General features: G+C 35.4%; 1 pseudogene across 1 annotated transcript; it reads left to right on the plus strand.

Moving 5' to 3' along the window:
- The first annotated feature begins 1,431 nt into the window (after positions 1-1,431).
- On the plus strand, positions 1,432-23,917 carry LOC309835227 (protein Z-dependent protease inhibitor-like; annotated as a pseudogene). The gene is made up of 4 exons: positions 1,432-1,520; positions 21,190-21,229; positions 22,542-23,021; positions 23,628-23,917. The product of its transcript is annotated as a protein Z-dependent protease inhibitor-like (transcript).
- The last annotated feature ends 421 nt before the right edge of the window (positions 23,918-24,338 follow it).

The raw sequence follows: 24,338 nt of genomic DNA on the forward strand, positions 1-24,338 counted from the left end.
GATGGAGATGGGCTTTGGGGTCATGGATCTGTAGGAAAGGTACAGGTTGCAAGTTTCTGACCCTTTGGACAAGACACCATTGTCTTTTGTATGACACGTTTCTAACTGAGTGTCAGGATGCCATCATTTCTGCCCCATCTCTTTTTCATTCTGCAGTTCTTTCTGCCTCCTATCTCAGTGGAAGGTCTTCTCAGATGTCTTTGAAAGTTTCAGGTTGCATATCCCTCATATATCTTGGCACTTATGTAGAGAGTGATATATGTTTTTTTTGCAGAATTTCTTCTGCTGAAATGAGTTCTAATATTTTATTTGCTTCAGTCATCATCTTTCCCTTCCTCCGGCCATGGATTATTCTGCTTCAGCCATACACAGTGGACTACTTGGGGTTCACACATTCATCATATTATTTCACACCTCCATACCTTTGCATGTGCTGCCCCCTCTACTTAGAATTCCTTTTCCTTAGAGCCGCAGACATAGAAAACAAACTTATGGTTGCCAAAGGGGGAAAGGGGGGGATGGATAAATTAGGAATTTGGGATTAACATATACACTCTACTGTATATAAGATAGATAACCAACAAGGGCCTACTATATGACACAGAGAAATAAACTAAATATTTTGTAATAACCTATAAGAGAAAAGAATCTGAAAAAGTATATATAAAACTGAATATATATATATATATATAAAACTAAGTCACTTTACTGTACACCTGAAATGAATACAACATTGTAAATCAACTATACTTCAATTTAAAAACATTTTTTAAAGAATTACTTTTCTTCACTTCATTTAGCTATCACCAGTGCTTGTCTCTCAAAACTCAAGTCATGTCACTTCTTCCCAGAAATCTTCCTTGACTCTCCCATTGTGCTCCCCTAGCAGCCTGTAAATACCACATAAAACCAATATTTCCTGAGCACTTATTAAGAGCTAAGCATTGGGTTAAGCACATAACCTCTATTAATTCATTTAATCCTCATGACAATCTTATGTTGAAAGAACTGTTAGTTAGAATCCTTTTACAGACAAGAGGAAGAGATGACGAAACATTAAGGAACATGCCCTAGGCCAAGCTGGTGGTGAGGTCCAAATTCAAGTGCAGGTCTGTCTGACTTCAAAGCCTGTCCTCTTTAGCAATAGATTATTTTACCTTTTCTAATAATTAAGGTATATGTGCTGATATACTTTAATCATGGGAATGCTTTCCTGGCTCTTCCATTAATTTGAAAGTTCCTTGGGGTCAGAGCTAAAATCTTACTGCAGCATATACTAGTCAACTGCCTGGCTTAGATCAAGGGCTCAACACAAAGAGCTGTTGAATAAATAAGAGTGGAGGTCTCTGTTCTGTCGCTTTCTGTGTTCAGTTTACATTAGAGTACGTCTTTTCTCAGTAAAACTGAAACTCAACTTCACCAGGTCAAACCATGCCATATGCTAGTGAGGAAAAGCAGAAGGAACCCGAGGCAGCTGCCATATTGGCAGCTCTGAGTCGAGTGAACAGGAAAAACAATGTGTAAGTGCCCATGGATGCCAAGCTCCAGGGATGAATTAGTTTGTGCAGCTGGGAGTCAGTGGCAGCCAGCCCACCAATTTCACACAGGAAGCAATCATCAATAGAGGAACACAGACAGAGGGCAGGAGAAAGATACCCTGTGAAACTAAAAACTGATTGAGAGAAATCCACGTTGAGTCCAAATAAAGAACAAGATGGTGTAGACAAGATTAAATGTAGTGTCTATTTCAGTAGTGACCTTACAGGACTGACTACAGGATGTGCCTGAGCATTTGCGGTAATCAAATCACCTATAGTTAGGACTTAGTAGTGACTCCCAGAGAAACAGAGATCCAAGATTTGCTTAGAGAATTGTACCAAGGAGAGAAAGGATCTGCACTCATGGAAATAACTATGTGGTAGTTTTCTAGGCAGTTTTGAATCCCAAGCTCACTTACTTAAGAATGAATGGGAGTGTATAAAAGCAAACATGTGGCATAGTTAAACAGATAAGGTGATGAATGAACAGTCCTACTGAAAGTAACAGACTAGGAATTTGAATGAGAAAAAATATGATTGTGGATGAGATCGGTGATGAGGAGAGGAGAGAGTTAGGTACTTTCCAGGAATTTTGAATGTAGCAATTTTAGGGGGTCATGTGTTATATACATAGCTGGAGAAGTCATACAAGTGTAACAAACAGGGAAGAAGAGTTATGTAGTTAGGTAAGATTGAAAAGTGACCGCAGAATGGGTTTCAGATGAGACAAAAGGGAGAGTATAAATGAATGTGTATTTCTGCATAAGGGTAGGCATGAGAAAACTGGTTAGGAAATCAGGGAGGCAGTGTAATGGATAATGAAAAGCAATGAACTGGCAGTCAGTGCTGGGTTCCACCCACCAGCGGGTCGTTATGTGAGAGAACAAATCAATATATCTCTGTGGCTTACTGTTGGACTATGTGGGCTCAAAGCTCATCTAGCTCTGAAAGTTTATGACCATATCGTAGCTTAAAAAATAAATAGACCATCAAAAGGAAAAGAGAAGTCAAAAACCTTAAAAAAGCAAAATGGAGTGTGCCAGATGCACATAATAGAATTCATAGATAGATAAACTGAAGGTGAGGAAATGAAAGCCAAAACACCAGAAATAGGAGTAAATAAAAGGAGTTCAGAGGTGCACTAAGATGTAAGCTCCCTGAGGGCAGGGGCTGTGCCCATCTTGCTTCTCACTCTGTCCCCAATACCTAGAACAATGTTTGGCTCATAGTGGGTGTTGACTTGACTGGAAAGATGGGCAATGCCAGATTGTTATAGAGATCCAAACAGGGCACTGATCTGGAAAGCGTCATGGAGGAGATGGTCAAAAGAAAAAGATGTCCAATAAGCACAAAGTATTCACAAGTCATCAACATCATGTATCTGTATGACTGATACCTTACATGGGGATTGCCATCAACTTACCTTACTGCATAACCCGTGCAGTAAGTGCACCAGGACATGGGCCACGTGAAACATTGGCTTGAAGCTAAGTGTGGTGACATGGAATTAATTCAGATATTGAAAGGACTTTAAAGCAGTACAGTACTTGCCAAGTTCGTTTTTTTTTTTTTCTTCATCTAAAAGCATGTGTTTTTCCACAGAAGAACACCAAGGGGCCTTGATCATGAATCCATTTTTGTATTGCAGGACCATTCCTGAGGGAATACCTCAATTATACTAAAAACCTTCCCCAAATAACTCCAATGTCTTCAAGGTTTAGCCCCAATTATTTTTTTTTCCAAGTAAAGCAGGTCCTCTAATTTACAACTCACAGCTTTCCAAAGAGTAGGAACTTTAACAAGGCGTCTACATTTACCTATCTTAAGTTCAAAGACTATGTGGACTTACTTAAGCTTCCCTGCCTCATTTCATCACCCACAAATCAAGAGCTTGGATACAGTAATGAGGTAAACCAAACCCGAGGTCCACAGGCATTGTCAGAGGACGCTGGCCAATAAGTTGGGCCAAGTTTTCCAGGGTTCAACATGGCATTCCTTTCATCCAGCAGCCAACACATTTGCATTGAACACCTGGATTGGACACTGTACTAGGTGCTAGAAAGATTCATAAGTCAAAGTGTCTCCCCAGAAGGCTTTATGGTCTAGTGGGAGAGACAGACAGGTCCACATCTAAACAGGAAGGGAAAAGAAAGAGAACTGATATTTGTTAAATATCTGCTGGAGGCCAGGTACTGTGATACAGGCATCATCTTCTCTTCTTTATTTAATCCTACAGTCTCTTTTACAGACAAGAAAACTGAGGTTCAAAGAGGGTATTTACTTAACCCAAAGTCACAAACCTGAGTGTAGCATAATACAATAGGCATCCAGAGCTTTTTCTCCTTGAAAATCCATTCTCTCGTCCCTCTACCATACTCAAATGCAATTTTCAAAAAGTGAAAATAACAGTGGTGATAAATGCTATACTAGTAGTAGTTTGAACAAAGGGCTATGGGAGTGCAAAGGGCACAGTAAAACTGTGACTAGGAGAGGAAGGGGGTCAGGGAATGCATCACCGAGGATGTGACATTTGAGCTGGGCCATGTTAAACAGCTGGAGTTAGTCCTGCTGGATTACTAATGTGTTGATTTTTTGACTACACCTCTTGGGCACTTACCAGAGCCACAAAGTGAAGGAAGCAATAATTCTTCTCTGGTCACCAAAACTGCTGAAATGCAGTCACCTGCTATTTCTACACCCACTGGTTTCACACAGAGAGTTTCTCAAATAGGGTTACAGTTAGAGGATGTTAGCTTAGGGAGTAGCAGGTGTGTGGATGGAGAGGGATGTGGGCCATGTCTGTTGGGAAGGGGAGCGTCATGGTGCTTTTGGGCCCCTCTTGTTTGTATGCTGGGACTAGAGGTACCAAGAATAGATAAATGGAAGCTCCAAAGAGGATCTGCAAAGGCACATGGTACAATTCTCGTCTGAGAGTTGTTTTAAAAAGAAAGATCTCAAGCATGGATTTTTTTTTTAAGAAGCAGAGCTTCTGTTTACTTATTGATGATAAATCAACAGGGTTGCATGGCAGCCAAATGGGTCTTTGAATGTGCTGCTTCATTTTTCCCATTAAGTCTAAGGAGTGTCCCAGAAATGGAAAAAATAAGGCATTAAACTTCAGTGAAGCAAAATTTGGAAAAATGTGTGTGATCCACTGAACAAAAGACACTGGGTTGGACATTAATGGAAAGAAACTTAGAGTAAATTATGGAAAGTTTAGTGACTATATACTCTGAAAATTAAGGAAAATAATGGAATGCCCACATAAAGCACAGAGAGTCACCAAGTGGGGAGGGAAAGGGAAAAAAATTGAAAAGGTTTTTAAAGCACTATGATGTTTCTCTATAGGAGAAGGTGCCCAAAGGCAATAGCTGAATAACTACAAGCCAAGTGGCTGAAGCAGAGAATGACTGAGCAGTTCCCAGGTAATCTTCCCTCCCAGGTTAACTCCCCTCTTATAAATGATTCCTCCCACTGTGACCAGTGATCTCTCTAAAATTCAGATCTGATTATATCACTCCTCTGTTTAAATGCCTTCAATGACCTAGTCTCAAGAAAAAGTCCAAATTCCATGGTGTGCCATGCAAGAACTACCATAATGCAGGCATTCTTACTATCCAGCTTTGTCTCTCCCCTTTCCCAACTCACACTTTATTCTCTAATTGTGCTGAGCTATCTGAAGATACGCCCAAATCGACCTTTGAAATGTTGAAAATACTATTTCTCCTACCTGGAATGCTATGCTTCACCACTATCTTCTTTTTCAAATATTTGAAAATAATGTTTGAAATAAATGTTTCAAATATTTTGGGTGTTTCAAACATTTTGTTTCATTTTGTATGAACAAATCTTTCAATTCTCACAAGAACTTGGAGGTAGAAGACAATTCTTATTATCATCCCTATTTTATTGTGAGAAAACTGAGATTAAGCCTTTTGCCCGTTACTTAAATCCAGCCAATCTTGTTTCCCAGTTCATGATCTTAACATCTTAATAGGCAAAGTATGTGCTGTAGTGGAGTTATGTATAAAGTGCTCTCTCAAATCAAAGACAAGAACTGAGCCCAGAACTGAAATTCAGGAAAACTTTCTTGGAGGAGCCGAGACCTTTCTTGTGCTAACCTCAGGGTCAATACAGTGAATCACTGCCTTAGCTAGTTGAATGAGCAGACCCACTTACCTCAAATTAGGTGAGAAGAAAGAAACCAGGGTGGCAGTCAGATGATTCACACAGGTGTGACATACTCTTTGTTAAATATTAATATTTTTATACCATTTGGGAAATAACTATTGCCCCCAATATCCCCAAGTCCCACCCTTGTCATCCTGGCCATCCTAGCTGCAATGCCAGCTTTATAAGATTTAAGCTTCCAAACAGGTGTGAATCAGTTTCTATTTTTGCTATTCTATTCCATTGACCTAATTCTCTACACCAAAAATGCACTGCTGTAATTAACTATAGGTTTGTAATAAATCTTGATATCAGGTAGGCTGAGTCCTCCTACTTTGTTTTTCTTCAGAGGTGTCTCAGCTATTCATGGCCCTTTGTTATTCTGTTTATGTATTTTTTATGTTTATCAATGTACTTTGTTTTAGGTATCTATTGCTATAGAACAAATTATTCCATTAGTGGCTGGAAACAACTCATACTTATCTCACAGTTTTTGTGGGTCAGGAACACTGGAGTGGCTTAGCTGGGTGGGGGCCTCCGGCTCAGGGTCTCTCATGCTCAAGTTGTGGGCAAGAGCTGGATAGTCATCTCAAAACTTGACCTGGGGAGGAGTCACCTTCAATTTCCCTCATGTGGCTGTTGACAAGCCTCAGAAGATCCATGTCCAAGTTCAGCCACTCCGGTCTCTCCACAGGGCTGCCTGGAGATGTAGAAACTGGCTTCCTCCAGAGCAAGCAATCCAGAGAGAGTGAGAGCCAGCACCTGAGGCAGAAGCCACAGAAGTGACATCCCGTCGTGCCTTCCATATTCTATCCGTTAGAAAAGAGTCATTAAGTCCAGTCCACCCCAAGGGGAGGGGATCACACAAGATATGAGGAAGCGGGGATCATTGGCAGCCATCTTAGAGGCTGTCTGCTATAATTTACTTATTTTAAATGTAAATTTTTAAAATAGAAAATACCTTCTCATAGTTAAAAATTTTACATGTACCAGAGGCCATATAGTAAGAAGTGTCCCTCACACTCCGTTTGTCAAGTTCTATGAAAAGTATTACTGAAATTTTGACTGTAATTGCAATGAATCTAGAGATTTGAGAATTGGTATTTTTGTGACATTGAGTCTTTCTCTCTCCATGAAAAGATGAAGTGTCTTTTGTCTAGATCTTGTTAATATCTTTCAGTATACTGTCATATTTTTAATTTATTTAGGTCTTATTAATATCGTTCAATAGATTATCATAATCTTCTCTTTAACGATTCTGCACATCTATTAGATTTATTCCTAGTACTTTATTTTTGTTGCCATTGTAAATAACACCTTTTAAATATATATATTTTCTGACTACTTGTTGCTGATTGTATATATGCAATTGACTCAAATATTGACATATATCCAGCACCTTTGCTAAACTCTCTTATTAATTCAAAAGAAATTGTCAGTGTATCTTCTATGTGGATAATTTTGTCAACTGCAGTGATGACAGTTTTGTCTCCTCCTTTCCAAATTGTATACCTTTTATTTATTTTACTGTGTTGGTTAGGGCTGACAGTGAACTACCGTTTTGTTTCTGATTTTAAAGGGAAGGTTTTGACATGTCATGATTTAAATAAATCTTATGTAGTTCTTTTGTAGGTATCACTTAGCAGATCAAAGATGTTCTTTTTTATTTCTAGTTTACTAAGATATTTTAAAATAGTTAATGGACTGGGAATTTTAATTATTCTTTTATTTTCCATATATTAAGATGATTATATCATTTTCTTCTTTAATCTGTTAATATGGTGATTATTATTGAATTAACTTCATAATTAGGAAACCATCTTAGTAATGATGTATATTTCATTGGATTTTATTTGCCTATGATTTCCTTTAGAATTTTTGTATCTATATTCGTGAATGAGATTGTCTTGTTATTGACCTTTCTCATACCATCATTGTCTGGATTTGATAATGAGGTTTAATAGCCTCATAAATTAAGGTGGGAATATTCTCTCTTTTCTTATTTCCTAGAAAATTTTGTAGAAATACCTGTTATTTAAATATTTGAAAGTATATGAAATAATTTGCTTGTAAAATCATCTGACCCTAGCATTCTCTTTGTGAGAAGATTTTAAACTTACACTGATTAAAATTATTTTATGGTAATGTGACTATTCAGGCTTTATCTTTTCTGTTGATATGTTATATTTTTTCAAGTAATTTGCCCATTTCATCTAATCTTTTAATGGATTGGCATAAGTTGTATATAATATCCCGTTATCTTTTTAAGTTCTTCTGCATCTGAAATTACATCCTCCTTTTTTATTTATTTATAATATAGGTTTTTTGATGCCTATCTCATTTTTTAATCAATCTTACTGGACATTGAGCAATTTTGTCACTTCACAAAAACCCAACTTAGTTGATTCTCCTTGCTTTCTATTTCATTTATTTCTTTCATTTCTACTTTTATCCTGATTATTTCTTTTTCTCCACTTCTTACTTTATTGTTATTTTTAGTTTCTTTTTTACTGAAGTATAATTTACATACAATGTTATGTTAGTTCCAGGTGTACAACATAGTGATTTGACATTTATATACATTATGAGATGATCACCATTGTAAGTTTAGTCACCATCTGTCACCATTTAAAATTATTACAATATTATTGACTATATTCCCTATCCTGCATATCAAATCCCTGTGACTTATTTACTTTATAACTGGAATTTTGTGCCTCTTAATGTCCTTCACCTATTTTGCCCATCTTCCCTTCATCTTCATCTTAGTTTTTTCTATCTATGAATCTGTTTCTGTTTTGTTTTACGTATTAATTTGTTTTGTTTTTTTAGATACCACATATAAGTGATATATGGTATTTGCCTTTCTCTGTCTGACTCATTTCAATTAGCATAATATCATTTAGGTCTATTCATGTTTTCACAAATGTTTATAATGGCTGACTAATATTTCATTATATTATATACATGTACCATATCTTCTTTATCCATTCACCTATTGATGGACACTTAGGTTGTTTTCATATCTTTGCTATTGTAAATAATGGTTCAATAAACAGCATTGCATATTAGCATTTTCATTTTCTTCAAATAAATTAGCATTTTCAAATTAGCATTTTCATTTTCTTTTTCAAATTAACATTTTCATTTTCTTGAAATAAATACCCACAAGTGGAATTGCTGGATCATATGATAGTTCTATTTTTAATTTTTTGAGGAAACTCCATACTGTTTTCTGTAGTGGCTGCACCAATTTATATTCTCACCAACAGTGAATGAGGGTTCATTTTTCTCCACATCCTCACCAACACTTGTTTTTTGTTTTTTTGATAGCAGCCATTCTCACAGCTGTGAGGTGATATCTCATTGTGATTTTGATATGCATTTTCCTGATGATTAATAATGTTGAGGACCTTTTCATGTACCTGTTGGCCAGCTGTATGTCTTCTTTGGAAAAATGTCTGTTCAGGTCTTTTGACAATTTTTTAAATTGGATTGTTTGGGTTTTTTGATATTAAGTTGTATAAGTTCTTTATATATTCCAGATATTAATCTCTTATCAGATATATGATTTGCAAATATTTTCTCCCATTCATGAGGTTACCTCTTTGTTTTGCTGCTGGTTTCCTTCACTTAAAAAAAAAAATTCAGTTTGATGTAGTCCCATTGCTTATTTTTGCTTTTGTTGCCCTTGCCTAAGGAGATAGACCCCCAAAAATATGCTAAGACCAAAGTCAAAGAGCTGACTGCCTATGTTTTCTTCTAAAAGTTTAGTAGTTTCAGGTTTTCCATTCAAGTCTTTATTCCATTTTGAGTTAATTTTTGTATATGGTGTAAAATAGTGGTCCAGATTCATTCTTTTGCATGTAGCTATCCTATTTTCTCAACATCATTTATTGAAGAGACTATATTTTCCCCATTGTATAGTCTTACCACCTTTGCTGTAGATTAATTTGCCATATGTGAATGGGTTTATTTCTGTCATATTGATCTATGTGTCTGCTTTTATGCCAGTGCCATACTGCTTCGATTACTATAGTTTTGCAGTATAGTTCAAAATCAGGGAGTGTGATAGCTCCAATTTTGCACTTTTTCTCAAGATTGCCTTAGCAATTCAGAGTCTTTTGTGGTTCCATACAAATTTTAGGTCTATTTGTGTTTTTTCACAAATGCAAAAAAAAATGCAATTGGTATCTTGATAGGGATTGCATTGAATCTTTATATTGCTTTTGGTAGTATGGGCATTTTAACAATATTAATTCTTCCAATCCATGAGAACAGTATAAATTTCCATCTATTTTTGTCATCTTTAATTTTTTTCATCAATGCCATAGCTTTCAGAATACAGGTCTTTCACCTCCTTGGTTAAATTTGCTCTGAGGTACTTAAATTTGTGCAATTGTAAGTGGAATTGCTTTCTTAATTTCTATTTTTGATAGTTCATTGTTAGTGTATACAAGTGCAACAGATTTCTTTTGTTAATTTGTATCCTGCAACTTTGCTGCATTCATTTATTAGTTCCAATAGTTTTTGGTGGACTCTTTAGGGTTTCCTGTTTATAGTATCGTGTCATCTGCAAATATTGACAGTTTTACTTCTTTCTTTCCAATTTGGATGTCGTTTCTTTTTCTTGTCTGACTTCTGTGGCTAGGACTTCTATAATAAAAGTGGTGAGAGTGGGCATCCTTGTCTTGTTTCTGACCTTACAGGAAATGCTTTTAGCTTTTTGTCATTGAGTATGATGTTACTCGTTGATCATTGAATGTGGCCCTTATTTTGTTGCAGTATGTTCCTGCTATACCCACTTTTTTAAGAGTTTTTATCATGAATTGTGTTGAATTTTGACAAATGCTTTTTCTGCATCTATTGAGATGATCAATGATATTTATCCTTTGTTTTGTTAATATTGTGTATTATGTTGATTCATCTGTGGTTGTTGAACCATCCTTGCATTCCTGGAATAAATCCCACTTGATTATGATGTATGATCCTTTTAATGTACTGTTAAATTCTGTTTGCTAATATTTTGTTGAGGATTTTTGTACCTATGGCCTGTAATTTTCTCTGTCTGTGGTGTCCGTCTGGTTTTGCTATCAGGGTAATTCTGGCCTCATGGAATGATTTTGGAACTGTTCCCTCCTCTTTGATTATTTTTAGAATAGTTTGATAAGGATAGGTATTAACTCTTCTTTAAATGTTTGGTAGAATTCACCTGTGAAGCCATCTGCTCCTGGACTTTTGTTTATTGGGATTTTTTGAGTTACTGACTCAGTTTCATTACTAGTAATTGGTCTATTTAGATTTTCTGTTTCTTCCTGATCTAGTATTGGTAGCTTGTATGTTTCTAGGAATTTATTCATTTCTTCTAGGTTTTCCAATTTGTTGGTGTATAACTGCTCATAGTAGTCTCTTATGATACTTTGTTTTTCTATGGTATCAGCTGTAACTTTTTGTTTTTCATTTCTGATTTTATTTGGGCTCTGACTCTTTCTTCTTGATAAGGCTGGCCAGAGGTTTGTAAATTTTGTTTATCTTCTCAAAGAACAAGCTTTTAGTTCCATTGATCTTTTCTAGATTTTTTAGTCTCTATATTTTATTTCCACTCTGACCTTTTTTATTTCCTTCCTTCTGCTAACTTTGGGCTTTGTTTATTCTTTTTTTCTTCTAGTCCCCTTAGGGGTAAGGTTAGATTGTTTGAGATTTTTCATGCTTCTTGAGGTCGGCCTTTATCGCTATAAACTTCCCTCTTAGAACTGCTTTTGCTGCATCCCATAGATTCTGGAAGGGTACATTTTCTCTTCTTGTTTGTTTCAAAGTTATTTTGATTTCCTCTTGATTTCTTCATTGACCATTAATTGTCTACTAGCATATTGTTTAGACACCACATATTTTTATTTTATCCAGTTTTCTTTTTGTAGTTGATTTCTAGTTTCTACCATTTTAATTGGAAAAGATTCTTGATGTGATTTCAATCTTCTTCAATTTACTGAGACTTGTTTTGTGGCCTAACTTGTGATCTCTTCTGGAGAATGTTCCCTGTGGACTTGAAAAAAATGTGTATTCTGCTGGTTGGGGTTGGAAAGTTCTGCATGTATCTATTAAGTCTATCTAGTCTAATGTGGCACTTAAGGCCAGTGTTTTCTTAGTGATTTTCTGTCTGGATCCATTACCATAAGTGGGGTATTAAAGTCTCCACTATTACTGTCAATTTATCTTTTTTATTTCTGTTAATATTTGCTCTATATATTTAGGTGCTCCTATGTTGGGTGCATAAATGTTTACAACTGTTATATTCTCTTGTTGGAGTGTCATAATTATGTAATGCCCTTTGTCTCTCTGTTGCTATTTTTAATTTAATTTTTGAGTTGTAGTGTTAGCTTATTAATCTTCAATCATTCTTTTCTAATACAAATATTTAAGTACTGCTTTATCTGCATTCCAAAAATTTAATATGTAATATTTTCATTTTCAATCAATTATAAGTATTTCCCAAATTTCATTATGATTTTTATTTGTCCTGTGAGTTATTTAGGTTTTAAATTTTCAAATGTATGGTGTGGTTTAGTAATCTTTCTGTAAAGTATTTCTAACTTAATTGCATTGTTATCACAGAACATAGTCTGCATGATAAGAATTCTCTAAAATTTTATGAGTCTAAATTCTGGTTAGTTTTCATAAATGTTCAATGAATGCTTGAAAAGAATGGTTTTCTCTAATTGTTTGGTGTGGGAGTCAATATATCAAGTTTGTTGACAGTGGTGGGCAAATGTCCTTTATTCTAAGTTATTGATTGTTCTGCTTGATTTATCAATTGCTGAGAATTGTTTTAATATTGGTTATAATAATGGTGGATTTTTCTCTTTTTTTATAGTTTTTAGTATTTACCTTATATGGTTTGAAGGTATATAATTATGTGCATGCATGTTTTGAACTGTTATTCCAAGGGAATTCAACCTTTTACCATTATATAGTGGATATTTTTATTTCTAGTAGTGATTCTTATCTTAAAGTCTTGTTTTGTCTGAAGTTCCCATAACCACACCAATTTACTTTTCATTATTATTTTCTGGTATATCTTCTTCCAGCATTTTACTTCCAATTTTTATATCCTTACATTTTGTGTAAGTCTCTTATAAACAACATAGAGTTAGATCTTTTTTTAATCTTTTTTAATCCAGTCAGACAAACTTAACCTTCTAATTGAAAAGTTTAGTTCATTGATATTTACTGAGATTGTTGATGTATTGAATTTCTCTTTACCACTTTATTTTTGCCTTTTTATTTGTCCTGCTTTTTTTGTTTATATTTTTCATTGCCATCTTTTGGATTGCTTAAGGTTTTTGTTATTTTTCTTTTTTTTAACCTTTATTCATTTGGAAGTTTACACTGTATTTCTATTATTTCAGTAGCTGTTTAGAAATTTTAACATGTAAACATCAAAGTCTAAAATGCTTTAATATTAGTTGCTCCAACTTACATGCTATTATCAGGAAATATTTTACTTGTATTCAAAATTGTTTTCATATTCCACAAATTAAACATTATTATTGTCATTGTTGTTTTAAATATTGTTTTATACAATAAATATTTATCTAGATTTACCCACATGTTCACTCCTTTCTTCACTATCCTTTCTTTCTTCCTTCTCAGACCTTCCCTCTGGGATCATTTTCATTCTTCTTGAAGTGAATTCTTCAGTAGTTACTCTACCATTGGTAATAAACACCATATTTGATGGTAAACAGTTTTTTGTTTTCCTGAGAATGTCTTCATTATACTCACATTCTTAAAAGACAGTTTTGCTGTGCGTTTACATTTATTTTCTCTCAGACTTTGAATACAGTATAACACTATATGCTATTTTTCATTTTTTTCTTTGTTATTTGTTTCTAATCTGCTTTTTCTCTCTGACTACTCATTAAATTTCTTTTCCTTTGTTATTTTGCAGCTTCACTGCAATGTAACTAGATATATAGATATAGATATTGGTATGCATCTGGTCATTTCTGTAGGGCCATCCTATAATTCAGTCCTCCTCTTGAGTTGTATGGAATTTGCTTTTAAAACTAACCGAGTTTATTTCAATTATGCTTTTCAAGTCTATAATTTCTTCTTCAAATGTGCCTTATCATCACTGAGAGTCTCTAAACTCATACTTTCAGTACTGTTCTATTTTCCTTTAAACTTATAAAATATGCTCTTTCTCTATTCTATATTTGAATATCATAAGTCTTTGTATGTTTGATATTTGTTTATTTGTTTCAACTATTGGGTATTTCTGCTGATTCTCAGCCATGTTTCTTGTTCCCACATCTGTTTTGTAATGTTTAACTGTTGAGTTGTTTATCTGATATACTTTTATCTGAATGAATTCTTAGAGGCATGAAGTTGAGAGTTCTTTCACTCACATAAGATTTATACCTGCTTCTGGAATCCACCTTTAAACCTATTATTTTCTAATAATTTTGTTTTAAGATAAAATAAGCAAATTTCCCATGTAAATTAGGATTTACCTCTAGTTCACTGAAGATGTGGCCCTTTTTGTTAGGTACTGTCTTGGCTTCATATGCAGGTCTTTTATGTGACTCCTTACATTATATGGACACCAATATTTGTTCCCTGCTACCTATGAGGCCATTAAAATATAATCTCTGGATCACCAGAAATCCACAGGTGCCCAGAAAGCAGTCATGGCCTTTTCTCCCAGGATTTATGCTTTTGTTTCATGTTTGAGTGCTGGGGATTTCCTTACTCTGTTGCCAGCTCAACCATGTAATGAATAGTTTTTTCTAAACACTTTATATAGTATCTGGGATTATTCTGTAGTGTAAGGCTTTGCAGAATATCAAGTTTGTAAAACTGCCAGAAATGGAAATCTAATTTATTATTTTTAAGCTTTGCCTAAATTAGAACAATTCCTTTTTTAGATGACTAAGTTATTTTCTATTAAAAATTCCTTATAATAAAAATATGTTTCTGTAAAACAGAAAATTACAAAAACTTCATAGAAAGAGAATATTGCTGAAAATTTTACCACTTCCCCAAAACATTCATGTATTAGGTTAAACCATTCAAAATAGTCCTTCTATAGGTCAAAATTAACTTTACATGGTTCAAATAAATATTTCCTTCCAGTGTTTTTTTCAATAACTGTGTTATATAGTTAAAGTAATAAGTTATATATAGTCTTATATATTTTTCCCTTTGTAGAAACATTTCCCCATTAAACTTCTCACAATAGCTTGCTTATACAATACTTATATACATGATATTTAGCATAATTGTTTTAATCATTTCCTTATTTTCAGACATTTAAATTGCTTTCACATTTTTATATAGCTAATACTATCGTGAACATCTTTATGCATAGAGCAATTTTCTGAATTTTGTATTTTCTCTTAGAATGGAGAAATGGAAATGAAATTGCTGATTTAGAAGCTTAAAGTTTTTAAGAATCTTATTACCTATCAGCAAATTACACTCCCACTTGCAGATGTAAAATATCAGAATAGAATATTTGGAGTCTCTCTCAGTTTCCTAATTTGGTATTTCAACATCTCATTAGAAAAGTCATGTGATGCTTTATAGCTCTAACCTACATCTCACCTATTGAGATGTGTTCTCATTTTCATATTATCTGTTCTTGGTTTAAATATCACCCAGATACTCACCACATTTTGTGTAATTACTGAAAGAATCTCATCCAACTTCCATTAGGAATTTTTTCAAAAGTACTATAAAAGTCAAATTACTTAAATCTACCTAAATTAACTCTTCAAAGAGATATGCCAATTCTCACCAAAGGCCTAAAATTTAGTTCCAAGCAAGTGTCGAGATTTCATTTCATTTCCATTTGTGGAAACACCATTTTGTTCCTCTCTCCAAAATTCTTCTCTATGTAATACAAAAGGCAATAACTCATACATTTTTTTCTCACTAGACTGTTTCAATAACAATAATAAGAGCTACTTTTTATTGGGTGCCTAATCTATGCCAGGAATCATGTTAGGCACTTTACATGATCTCTAATTCCCATAATAAACTTGCAAAGTATCATCATGCCCTCTTGATATCTGAGAAAAACTGAATCTCAGAGAGGTTAAAGAGCCATGGAAAATAAAGGGTGGGATCAGAGTTGAAGTGGATTTGGCCAAAGTCAAGTCTTCCTCTACAGAAATATAAACAAGCACACACTGGTCAAAGTTATGGCTCAATAAAGCAGGAGAGGGGGTCTCTTTTGTGCAGCACACCAGATGTCTTGGGGCAACAAAAGGAGCCATGGACATAATGGTTCACCTTTATGTCATAGATAGAATTTAAAGGCCACTATAAAGAAACCTAGCTAACCAACCTTGTGAAACAGTTGCTGAGAAACAAACAAAAAAGTTGAGAAAATGAATGCATAGTCTGAAGATGGTTTTCCCTATGACTAAGTTTAATCAGCTAATAACACCCAAGAATAGCACGGCTAAGCTAGTTTTTTTATTCAATGCCATATTCAAGTGATGTTGTTTCACAGCTTTAATAGCCCTGTCAACATTCATCAGGGAATCAGTGCAGCCCTCCAGAATCCTGCCATAAAAACACAGTGGATTTTTTAAATTAGAGTTGTGCAACCTTCAGCACACCCCAACTCTATGTTGAATTATGTGTCTCACTCTCACCTTAAGCTCACCAAGATTCAGAGGAATCCAAGGGAAGCAGAGAGGGGTCAACATGGGCCCAGATGAACAAATGTATTTTCATAGGTTTCACAGTAAACTTTTAACTCTTGATACCATGGCTTTTTTTTTTTTTACATCTTTATTGGAGTATAATTGCTTTACAATGGTGTGTTAATTTCTGCTTTATAACAAAGTGAATCAGTTATACATATACATATGTTCCCATATCTCTTCCCTCTTGCATCTCCCTCCCTCCGACCCTCCCTATCCCACCTCTCTAGGTGGTCACAAAGCACCGAGCTGATCTCCCTGTGCTATGCGGCTGCTTCCCACTAGCTATCTACTTTATGTTTGGTAGTGTATATATGTCCATGTCACTCTCTCACTTTGCCACAGCTTCCCCTTCCCCTTCCCCATATCCTCAAGTCCATTCTCTAGTAGGTCTGTGTCTTTATTCCTGTCTGTCTTACACCTAGGTTCTTCATGACATTTTTCCCCCTAGATTTCATATATATGTGTTAGCATACGGTATTTGTCTTTCTCTTTCTGACGTACTTCACTCTGTATGACAGACTCTAGGTCCATCCACCTCACTACAAATAGCTCAATTTCATTTCTTTTTATGGCTGAGTAATATTCCATTGTATATATGTGCCACATCTTCTTTACCCATTCATCCAATGATGGACACTTAGGTTGTTTCCATCTCTGTGCTACTGTAAATAGAGCTGCAATGAACATTTTGGTACATGACTCTTTTTGAATTATGGTTTTCTCAGGGTATATGCTCAGTAGTGGGATTGCTGGGTTATACAGTAGTTCTATTTGTAGTTTTTTAAGGAACCTCCATACTGTACTCCATAGTGGCTGTACCAATTCACATTCTCACCAGCAGTGCAAGAGTGTTCCTTTTCCCCACACCCTCTCCAGCATTTATTGTTTCTAGATTTTTTGATGATGGCCATTCTGGCTGGTGTGAGATGATATCTCATTGTAGTTTTGATTTGCATTTCTCTAATGATTAATGATGTTGAGCATTCTTTCATATGTTTGTTGGCAGTCTGTATATCTTCTTTGGAGAAATGTCTATTTAGGTCTTCTGCCCATTTTTGGATTGGGTTGTTTGGTTTTTTGTTATTGAGCTGCATGAGTTGCTTGTAAATTTTGGAGATTAATCCTTTGTCGGTTGCTTCATTTGCAAATATTTTCTCCCATTCTGAGGGTTGTCTTTTGGTCTTCTTTATGGTTTCCTTTGCTGTGCAAAAGCTTTGAAGTTTCATTTGGTCCCATTTGTTTATTTTTGTTTTTATTTCCATTTCTCTAGGAGGTGGGTCAAAAAGGGTCTTGCTGTGATTTATGTCATAGAGTGTTCTGCCTATGTTTTCCTCTAAGAGTTTGATAGTTTCTGGTCTTACATTTAGGTCTTTAATCCATTTAGAGCTTATTTTTGTGTATGGTGTTAGGGAGTGATCTAATCTCATACTTTTACATGTAGCTGTCCAGTTTTCCCAGCACCACTTATTGAAGAGGCTGTCCTTTCTCCACTGTACATTGCTGCCTCCTTTATCAAAGATAAGGTGACCATATGTGTGTGGGTTTATCTCTGGGATTTCTATCATGTTCCATTGATCTATATTTCTGCTTTTGTGCCAGTACCATACTGTCTTGATTACTGTAGCTTTGAGGTATAGTCTGAAGTTAGGGAGCCTGATTCCTCCAGCTCCGTTTTTCATTCTCAAGATTGCTTTGGCTATTCGGGGTCTTTTGTGTTTCCATACAAATTGAGAAATTTTTTGTTCTAGTTCTGTGAAAAATGCCAGTGGTAGATTGATAGGGATTGCATTTAATCTGTAGATTGCTTTGGGTAGTAGAGTCATTTTCACAATGTTGATTCTTCCAATCCAAGAACATGGTATATCTCTCCATCTATTTGTATCATCTTTAAGTTCTTTCACCAGTGTCTTAAAATTTTCTGCATACAGGTCTTTTTTCTCCTTAGGTAGGTTTATTCCTAGATATTTTATTCTTTTTGTTGCAGTGGTAAATGGGAGTGTTTTCTTGATTTCACTTTCAGATTTTTCATCATTAGTGTATAGGAATGCAAGAGATTTCTGTGCATTAATTTTGTATCCTGCTACTTTACCAAATTCATGGATTAGTTCTAGTAGTTTTCTGGTAGCATCTTTAGGATTCTCTATGTCCATAATATAGCAGAGGGAGGAACACTCCCAAACTGATTCTACGAGGCCACCATCACCCCGATACCAAAACCAGACAAGGATGTCACAAAGAAAGATGCCATGGCTTTTAAAAAAATGAATAAATTATGGTAGGAAAATCTAACTCTCACCAACATGGCACTTGTTAGATAATGTATATGCTGGACACAAGTTCTGTGAAACATAGAAAAGTACATGTAAATTCAAGATTCTGCTATATGTACATACATGCATATAGCACCTGCACAGAGAATGTTATTCAGGCAGGAAATTGGGAGCCTAATTTAATTTGTCAGTTTTATTATTTTTTTTAAAAATGATAATATTTACCAAATGTCTTGCATCCATGTTTTTCTTAAAAATATAATGAGTTTTCTATGATTATCATCCCTGGTTTTTGAATGGATCTGTGTACTCACTGAAAATCTATAGCTGGAGGTATTAGGAAAGAGGAGGGTATTCAACAGTAAAGTATAGACACTTGCTGCTTTTCCTAAAAACCTGATTGCAGAATCGTAGATACTTTGCTATTAAAACCACAATACATTGGGCTTCCCTGGTGGTGCAGTGGTTAAGAATCCGCCTGCCAGTGCAGGGGGCATGGGTTCGAGTCCTTGTCTGGGAAGATCCCACATGCCACGGAGCAACTAAGCCCGTGTGCCACAACTACTGAGCCTGTGCTCTAGAGCCCATAAGCCACAACTACTGAGCCTGCGAGCCACACTACTGAAGCCCATGTGCCTAGAGCCCTGTGCTCTGCAACAAGAGAAGCCACCGCAATGAGAAGCCTGTGCACCACAATGAAGAGCAGCCCCTGCTCACCAAGACTAGAGAAAGCCCATGCACAGCAACAAAGACCCAACGCAGACAAAATTAAATAAATAAAATTTGTAAAAAAAAACCAAACATAAAACCACAATACATTATGTTGATGGTCACTTCTGGGTTTGAAGCTTCCATTGTCCATGAATTAAATGGAAAAAGTTTGTTCTTTTTATTTTTGCAATTCACTACTCAGGAGCTGTATTCAAAAATAAATAGCTCTAGACAACTATAGGAAGAAAACTTCCAGTTTAACTGATATGAAATCCATTTGCTAAATATGGGGGTAAATTAAGTTTTTAAATTATACAATGTAAAAATAAATAGCTCTTACAACGGCAAGAAATAGAAAAATGCATACTCTGAATCTCCACCTATTAGCGATATTTTTGCCATAGCTCTCATTTTCTCTAAGATTAAATAATATGTTAAACATGATTTGGTCTTTTTTTAAATTTATATTTACTATAAATCAATTATCTTGAATTTGATCTCAAATTTTTCTTCAAATAAACATATACAGCATCGAGTAGTATAGATATAAAAAAAAACAACAACTTTCCTCACTTACTCTACTCAGAGTATGCCAATCATGAAATCAAAATTCTGTTTCATTTTTTAAAATAAACCAAAACTTTTTATAAAATGTTTCTTTCCAAAAATTCATGTACAAATTTTGACCTCACTTTTGTAATTTTCCTTGGCAAAATTTCTGGAATAAATTAATCAAATGCAACCCTCCACAGGAAAACACTTCCAAAAAATAACTTCCTCCACTGAAATGGAATCTACAGAATGACAAGTGACTTCTCCACTTAACAATGTAAAATTTAATGCTTATTTGCCAAAATATTCGTTTTTATTGATAAAAGGAGACTTTGATTGGCAATTCATTAGATATGTGAAATAATTTATTTCCTGTTATATACCAAATATTCAGGTACAAATATATCTGAATATCTAGAATAGATGCATTGGAAAGAGAAGAGCAAATCTGAGGTCATATTTTTATTCAGGATAGTAATCTAAGAATATCCCTACTTTTTGATAAATTAGGCTTGAGGCCAAAGTGGAATAAAACAGGTAAGGAAATTAAACTTGTTAAATTTTTTGTAATTGTTGTAATGGGAAGTAACATCTCATAAACTTGTCTAGGAAGAAAATTCTGACTTCCTGTAATAATGTCAATATGTGCAGAGAAATGTCATGAGTGTCAAATTAAGGGTTGATCTGTCTTCCCTGGAAGAAATACCAGGCTACCTTTGGTCAAGGACTAATTTCATAAATGAGCCTAGCAGGTAGTTACCCAACCTGTATGTTCTGAAAACTCTAGCAATGCTGCCTTTCTCAAAACATCTTTCCAGTGTCTGTTACTGGTACCTGAAATTCCACCATTAGAAGATTATTATCCTCCTTTCATACTTTGTCCCATGCTAAAATATAAATACTACAGAGAATAATAATATATGAAGCTTATCAGTCATTTCTGTTTTCATGGTGATGAGTTGTTAATTGAAGAGATAAAAAAAAGTTCGAAATAATCATCTGTAATGGGAAAGGAAATGCTGTAAAGGTAGAAGGCCCTGGAAGATTCTGGAAGGCACTGGGAATTATGGGAGGTCACGGGGAGAGAAGGGAAGGCAATTTTTTTAACTTTTTATTTTATATTGGAGTATAGTTGATTAACAATGTTGTGCTGGTTTCAGATGTACAGCAAAGTGATTCAGCTATACATATACATGAATCTATTCTTTTTCAACTTCTTTTCCCATTTAGGTTATTATATAATATTGACCAGATTTCCCCGTACTATACAGTAGGTCCTTGTCGGTTATCAATTTTAAATATAAGGAAGGCAATTAAGCCAATGGAAGCTTCACAGTTTCTATTTAAATGGAGTTATAATCCTCCTGGGGCATAGCTGCATGGGGTGAAATGTTGCTGGTTGGGTCAAACTCTGCTTCTAAGAGATAGGAAGATAACACAAGTAAGGTCTTTTGAAACAGAAAATAAAGTATAAAATAGCTAAGAAAACAAACCATTTTTTGATTTGAAAATATGATCCTCAAAGAGTCAGGATCTACAGACATCTGTAACTGCATTTCTTTTCCTGTGTCTACAACATCATTAGAAGGCAAGAAACCCAACAGCAGCTCTTTCAGAGGAGGGTCCAAGGGAACATAACATAAGTATTTCTCTAAGTGTGTTCCATGGAATACTTAAGTGGATAGATGCTAGAGTGATGAGTGGGAGGGAGTTCTTTAGATAAGTAAGTTTGAGAAAAGCTTTACACCATAGGTCTCTCTTAAAGGGTTAAAACATGTGTATGGCAGAGACTATTGCATGTTCATGAAAATCCATCTCCTTGTTCTCCAGATCACATTTCCCAGCATTCATTTGCAGTTAGGTGTGGCCATGTGCTGGGTTCCAGACAATGGGATGTGCTTTCTCGGTAGAAGTCATGTGTACTACTCTCTGGATTGGCCCATAAAACCTCCCATGCACCATCTTCCTTGCTCTTTGCTCCTTCCAAATGTCTGGAATGGAATAATTCTGGGGTGATCTGAGGACCTCTTCATTCAGGATGATGAAATTGATGGACGGTGAGTGGCTTTATGAATTACCTTTTGGAGGCAGCCACCTAATCAAGAGCTCTACTGTTGGACCATGTCATGAGCCAGAAATATATCTTATAATGTTAAGCCACTGAGATTTCAGTATTTTTTCCTATTACAATGCTTTAGGTATTTATCCTGACTAATAAAATGCTTTGCATCTTAAACGTTTGAAAGGCATTGCAGTTAAAAAATCATATTTACTTTTATTAAACCTAATATTTTCAACTGATTTAATCACAGTGCCTTTATGGTTTTGTTTTGTTTTTACTTTAACAACTATTAGCTAGTAGAACTATTTGTTTTTTTATTGGGGAAAAACTATGTCTTTCTTTAGGGTAGACTCACTAAGCCTTTCTTCACTCCCTCTAGCCTTCTAGAAGTAGCTAGAAGAGAAGGAGAGGACTAAGAAACAAACTATGGCCAGGATTATGGGGATGTACAGCACCAGGGATTTTAATTATAAACTCACCCACAGAGCCATGTTAGATATTCCAACGCAGAATTAACTAGGTGAGTGCAGAAAACAGAGGCATATGGTCTCTGAGGAAGCAGCTCAGAGACAGCCTCTCCCACAACTGGGAGCTGGGCCTGGCCCAGGGGAGCTTTGCCTTCATCCACGAGGACTTTGATGTCAAAGAGACCTTCTTCAATTTCTCCAAGGGGGAAGTGACTGACCCCTTTTGACCCTGTTCTCATCAAGGTGAACATTTTCCACCTGGACAAGTACAAACAACTCAAGTCAAGGTGCCCATCATGTACTGGGCAGGCAAGTTTGCCTCCACAGTTGATAAGAATTTTCGTTGCCACATCCTCAGACTGCCTTATTGAGGAAATGCCACCATGCTGGTGGTCCTCATGGAGAAGATGGGTGACCATCTTGCCCTTGAAGACTACCTGACCACAGACCTGGTGGACACACAGCTCAAAAACATGAAAACCAGAAAAATAGAAGTTTTCTTTCCAAAGTTCAAATTAGATCAGAAGTATGAGGTGCATCTACAGGGACTGAGGAATATGTAAAACACAGCATGGAAAGGCAATTAGCACAATCCAGGTGGTGGGGAATAATTTGCAAGAGAAAAATATTCCATTTCTTTGACAAATTAGTTAGAAGGGAAAAAAGGAAGTGGGAGTGGTCTATATATTGAAAAAGCCTTAAGAAATATATCTGCCATTTGCAATGTGTTGTCTTTATCTAGATCATGATTCAAACAAACTATAGTGAAATATGACATTTGTGAGAGAATAATTTAACAGTGGATACTATTAAGTATTCTTAATAATACCTGACAATTGTATTGAATTTATGATCATAAAAAGTCTTTAGGGACTTCCCTGGTGGCACAGTGATTAAGATTCCGTGCTCCCAATGCAGGTTCCCAGGTTCGATCCCTGGTCGGGGAACTAGATCCCGCCTGCAGCAGCTAAGAGTTTGCATACCACAACTAAGGAGCCAGTGAGCTGCAACTAGGAGCCCGCCTGCCACAACTAAGAGCCAGTGCAACCAAATATATATATATATATATATATATATATATATATATATATATATATAAATTTAAGAAAAGAGTCTTTATCTTCTAAAAAAAGGATGAGGTACGTGAACTGCTGAAGAAGATGGGAATCAGCAGAATCTTCTCACCCTGGGCTGACCTGAGTGAACTCTCAGTTACTGCGAGAAATATTAAAATAACCAAGGTTTTACAAAGAGCAATGATTGAGGTTAGTAAGGAACTGAAGCAGTGGCGGGAAACCTGTCAGAAATCACTGCTTATTCCATGCCTCCCATCATCAAAGTGGACCGACCATTTCATTTCATGATCTGTGGAGAAACCTCTAGAATGCTGTTATTTCTGGGCAGGGTGGTGAATCCAACTCTCCTGTGACCTATGACATGCATGAGTATTTAGAACTATAGCAAATGTTGAATCTGAGGTGTTTGAACCTACACAGGACAGTGGCACTGGGTGTCGAAAAGAGAGAGTGTCCCCCCTTGTCCTCAAATGCTACTTTGAGTCGTTCTGAGATAAATCTAAGTATTAAATTCAAACTTATTTTAAGGAGAAAAAAATAAAGTAAAAGGAGGGGAAAAAGCGAGAATCATATATAGAATCTAAGGATTAGTGAGAAGAGACAAGTGTGGTGACAAGGTTCTAATTTTTTTAAATTTTGCCTTACTTTCCTCTTTTCATATAAGGAATCATTATACAGGAATAGTAATTACTAATAATGGCCTTGTTCAGTTATTTTAATAAAAATACCTATTGTGATCTTGTATCTATTAGGACTCTATCAGAATGAGCAACT

The sequence above is a fragment of the Grampus griseus genome, assembly GCF_964374135.1.
Source record: "Grampus griseus genome assembly, chromosome: 17".
Lineage (NCBI taxonomy): Eukaryota > Metazoa > Chordata > Mammalia > Artiodactyla > Delphinidae > Grampus > Grampus griseus.